Here is a 6,012-nt window from a genome sequence, read left to right on the forward strand (position 1 = left end):
TAATCAGTGCACATGACTATGTACTCGATCCCTTAGTCCATTAGTTGACTCACACATCCATGTGAATAAGTAGTTAGTCTTAATTTTCCAATACTTGAAAGTTCTCATTCATCATGTTATACAACTTCCATGATTCCAAGTTCCGGTCCAATTGTAACGTGGGTGATGGGAATCTTTCCTTATTTGGTAAATTTAGACATTACCACAAATGAAGGAATCAATTTCATATTTCCACTCTTGATATTAATGGAATCATATAAGCAACAGTTTTTCCTCAAATGCCATTGTAAGGATATTTTAAAATAAATAAAATCAAAAAATTTCTGTTATTTTAAAACTATGCGGAAAAACTTATCCTTACAATCCGTATGAAAACTTGTTGTTATGTATTCCTAAGCAATATCTCATAACTCCTAAGAAGTAGCCCAAGAATCTGATCTCCAAACTACCCGATAGAAATCCATCTATGTGATCAGATTCAGCATATTCTTTCTTTAAATTTCTTCACTTTTCTTTGATTCTTAAAACATCACCATGTGACCCAGTCACATCATGTAATAAGAATCTCAGAATAGAAACTTAGCAGAGTTAGATAGTGGACTTTACCTAAAGTAGAGTCAAACTTACTGACTTTAACATCCTTAGGTAAATTTAGCAGCTTCGCAACCAATGCCCCTTTCTTTGGCAATATAAACATATGGACCCTTTGATAATGGTACACAGAACTATCACAGACTTAGTTTTTTCTCTTTACCATTTGGTCAACCGAGTTGACTATGGCCGATCCCTTTTCCATTGGGAAGAGAATGCTTTTTTGGATTTCCTGTGTCACTATTGTCAATGTTCATCAAGTTTTAAGGAAGTTGATCTTAACAAATAGACAAGATCATTAAGGGTCTTGTCATAGTCTGTTTCATAGGTTTCCCAACGGAACTCACTATGTAACTTAGAAAGTGATTGAACCACCAACTTTCTTAAGACTTTGACACCCAACTCTCCCGGCTTGTCAATATGTGACTATATCTCCAAGATGTGACCACACCTAGACCTTGCCTTGCCAATAGGGCTTGAGTGATCTTAAACTTTTCAAGAACTTGTGGGTTAGGGAGAATAATTGGAGGAGGTGAAAGAAGTATGATTTCCAAGGGACATCATCTTCATTAGGAAAGCTTGTTTCAAGAGATTTGAGAAGATCATAAATGTCTAAACTAGACATCTTTTAGGAGATATTCAAGATAGTTGATTTTAAAGTCCTTAATATGACACCCAATATGAAATATTAAGGGTAGGACCCAACAAACTATTTTATAACTTAGAAGAGGGATGTTGTAATCCAAGCTATATAATATTTGAAGGTAGTTGAATGACGATTCACCAATTTCCACCAAGATAAACGAAATGTATTATTAGGTTTTAATTGGATTTGAAACCCCTAGATCTTTGAGATTCATTGAACTGTTCAATGGCATGGTTCAATCTCGAGTGTGCCCTTCAGGTTTTGTGACTGGGATGCCGAGGATCACAAAACAAGGTGTGAAGTAACCATGCAAATTACTTCGTACCCTTAAGTGTTTACCCCTCAATCGATGTGCCGGTTAACCACACATGCTCCATCGATACTATGATAAACATTAAGTTACCCTTTGCCTACCTTGTTAAATACAAGTTAGTGTGCCGGTTAACCACACACGCTCCACTAATAGACTTAAACAAAGTGCAAAGTGTAGTTTCATGGATTAGCACCTTATTCACATTTTCCTAAGTAACTAAGATTGGGTATTATTAAGAGTTTAGTTAATTAGTATTTATCATTAATACTTTTAATGAAGGGAGAATTATAGTCCTGTCAAACCCGTTCGGCTAACGACCCTCCACCAGTCAAACAAGCGGTGGGTGAGAGTGGACACCCATTAAGTTGCCATTTTATAGGCAACAACCTTATATCCACCTTATAGACCGGCTTCGTGAATGAGGCGTACTAGCGGTAAGACTGCCTTTACTCTTATACACATATATATATTATTAACTTATAATATTATAAAGTATAAGCGGTTGAATTTTAACTTTTAAAATTATAAGGGCTATCTTGGAATTAAAGTATTCATAAGAGAAAACTTTACAAATTTCAAAACTTGAGGGCAAGTTTTGAAACTATTCAAAACTAATTAATTCCATAACTTATGTGTTTAAAGTAGTTTTAATTCAAAAACTCTTCAAGTTCCATAACTTGAGGACAAGTTATGGAAGACTTTAAAGTAATAAAAGAATTAACTTTTCTTTATTTTATAACTTATGGAATTAATTAAGGTTACATTTTTTTTTATTATTTAATGAAGAGACTCTTGGTCCTCCATAACTTGAGGATAAATTATGGAGTCATAACACCAATTAATTGAAACCAGACTCTTCATTTTGTAACATTTGCCAACTTTTATGAGTTTTATGAAACTTAAATGTGACTTTTCATATAACTTGAGGCCAAGTTACAAAAACACATTTTAGAATCAGTTCTTAGATTAATTTGGATTGAAAACAACTATTTCACTCAACTTTTCTATTAATCTAAGCAACTCATAAGAACAAGATAATTCAAATCAAACTTTTTCATGTAATCAGTCTAAACCTTAAACTAATACAAAACATGAATCTATTGACAATTATCTTTGAAATTGGATTAGCATGAACACTACCACATCAAAAACAAGTTTATAAGTTTAAAACATCTTAGGGTAATGTTCCTAGTCCAATTCCAGCCAAAAAAGTCAAATTAATGCTGTCTGGGGGTCCAACTCGTCGAGTGCACTAACCAACTCGGCGAGTTGGATGCTTTTTGCCTTGGACTAGTCGAGTCCCTTCATGGACTCGGCGAATCTGCTGGGCAGACAGCATCAAAACTCGATTTTTCAGCTCCATTTGCAAGTATAACAAGAAAACAAGCCTAGGCTCTGATACCACTGTTGGGTTATGAGCATTCTAACACTCCTAAGTGTACATGCAACCCTAAATACCTTGGATCTATGTTTTCTCTATTATACATGCAAATATCAACTTTCCAAGGTATTGTTCTATTCTAGCATACTAAAATTTGAATAACACAAGTTAGAATAACATACCTTTTGTTAGTGCTTGTCATCATGAAGCTTGAGTGCCTAGTGCCCCAAGTGTGACACCTCAAATGGTTCACACAACACCATAAGCACTTGGAATAACTTAGAGAGAATTCTACACTTCATGAAATCGGCTAGCCCTCTCTAGAATGATACTAGTGCCAATTTTGTTAAGAATAAGATCTTTATATAGTGTTACAATTAGGGTAAACCTTAATTGTCATGACTTTCCATTTCCTTGGATCCATGGGTTCAAATACACCATGGAGCATCCATGGACCATCCTATGGGTTTTAGCCCAACTTGATTATCCATGGAGCATTAGCCCACTATACAAGTATGGATGATTTACACAATCAACCCATATATTTAATTAGTCTTCTTTTGATCACTTAATTAATCCTAGATTAACTCTTGATCAATACTAATTAAATAATCTCATTATTCTTATTATTAATATACTAGCACTTATAATATATTAATAACCATAAGTGTCTTATTTCTCTCATTATAGTCTATCCAAGTGCATGATGCCATGCAACCCAAATGGACCATGTCGGGTCGGGTCAAGTATTACCAATTATAGTTATGGACTTAGACATTAATCCAACAGTTTTGCACTCCATATAACCTTTACAATAGGATTGTGACTTTGTTTTGTGTGCTTCACTTCCATATCCATGATTTCGATTGGTTCCTCAATGAAGTGGAGATCCTCATTCACCTGAATTTCATCGAGAGGAACAACGAGGGTTTCATTTGATATGCATTTCTTGAGGTTTGACATGTGAAAGACAGGGTGTATGTTGCTATGCTCCGATGGTAGCTATAACTTGTAGGCTACCGGACTGATTCTGGAAAGGATCTCGAATGGTCCGATGTATCGTGGGTTTAGCTTTCCCCACTTTCCGAACCGTATCATCCCTTTCCATGGAGGGAATTTTAGCAGCACACGATTGCCTACTTGGAACTCCATCAGATTTCACCTTTTGTCTGCGTAGCTCTTCTATCTATCTCGAGATACTTGGAGTCGTGCCCTAATTTGGATGATTTTCTCTGTTGTTTCCAGGATGATTTTAGATCCCGTGAGTGTGTTGTTCGATACCTGAGCCCTTGACAACTAGGTGTCTCCTACCTCAACCCAACAAAGAAGTGATCTACATTTCCAATGTGTGGTAGTTGTTGTTGTAGGAGAATTCGATTAGGGGCAAGTGGGTATCCCATGCCTTGCCAAAATCTAGCACACAAGGTCGGATCATATCTTATAGCGTATGAATGGTTCGCTCACTTTGGTAGTCGGTCTGGGGGTGGTAGGCAGTACTCATATCAAGCTGGGTTCCCATTTCTTTCTAAAGTGACTTCCAAAATCATGAGGTGAATCTACTGTCTTGGCCGAAGATGATAGATATCGGCACTCCATGAAGTCTCACCACCTCCTTTATGTCGATCAGTGTTAATCTGTCCATTTTGTATGTTTCTTTTATTGGTAGGAAATGGAAGGATTTAGTTAACCGATCGACATTCACCCAAATGGCATCCAGTCCATTAGCCAATTTAAGCAATTTGATCATAAAATCCATTGTTATTCGTTCCCATTTACACTCGGTTATCATTGGTTGTTGTAATAATCCCAAGGGTTTGTGACATTCTACCATAATTTTTGGTTAAGTCAGGCACTTGCTCATGTAGCTAGTATTCTCCACTTTCATGTTTGGCCACCAATATTGTTGTTTGATATCCAGGTACATCTTATCGGAACCCAGATGGACAAAGTATCGTGTCTTGTGCACTTCATTCATGACTACGTCTCAGAACCCTCCAAATTTTGGGATCCAGATCCGGTCCATGAAATAGTGTGCTCTATCTTCCATGATTACGAGATTCTTGTCCATCCCACCTAAGGTTTCATTTGCAGTGTTCTCGGACTTCAAAGCTTCCAGTTGAGCCTCTTTGATTTGCGAAGACAAGTGGGAATGGGCAGTCATTGCTAGTGTTCTTACTCGGCAACCCGAGTATTCCTTTCTACTTAATGCATCGGCCACTACATTAGCCTAGCCTGGATGGTACTTGATCTCGCATACATAGTCGTTTAGTAGCTTGACCCTCCGCCACTGTCTCATGTTTAGTTCTTTTTTATTTAAGATACATTGTAGGCTTTAGTGGTCCGTGAAGATGGTGCATTTTGTACCATAAATGTAGTGCCTCCAAATTTTTAGGGTGAAGACCATAGCTCCCAGCTTAAGATCACAAGTGGTATAATTTACTTCGTGGGTCCTTAGTTGGCTGGATACATAGGCTATCACTTCCCGTGTTGCATAAGTACACAGCCCAACCCCTTATTGGAAGCGTCACAATACACTACGAAATTTTTCGTTCCCTCTAGCAGAGACAATACTGGAGCACTGCAGAGGGCTTTTTTTAGTGTTTAAAAAGCGGCTTCTTGCTTTGCATCCTGTTGAAGGGCACACCTTTTTGGGTGAGAGCGGTGAGAGGTTTGGCGATCTTGGAGAAATTCTAATGAACTTTCTGTAATAACCAGCAAGGCCCAAGAATTTACTGATCTCCGTTGGCATCTTTGGGGTTGGCCAGCCCTCAATAGCTTTGACTTTGTTCTTCCTTACTTTTTGAAAAACGAGTATGTCATTGATGAAGACGATTACGAAGTTGTCGAGGAATGGTTGGAAAACTCGGTTCATGTGATCCATAAATATTGCAGGTGCATTTGTTAGATAGAAGGGCATTACCACGAACTCGAAATGTCTGTAGCGCGTTCGGAAGGCAGTTTTGGGGATATCATCTTCTCGGACCCGTAGTTGGTGATATCCGAACCTTAGATCTATCTTGGAAAACTAACTGGCTCCTTGAAGCTAGTCAAATAGATCATCAATTTGAGGGAGAGGTTATT

The sequence above is a fragment of the Lactuca saligna genome, chromosome 8, assembly GCF_052625555.1.
Source record: "Lactuca saligna cultivar CGN05327 chromosome 8, ASM5262555v1, whole genome shotgun sequence".
Lineage (NCBI taxonomy): Eukaryota > Viridiplantae > Streptophyta > Magnoliopsida > Asterales > Asteraceae > Lactuca > Lactuca saligna.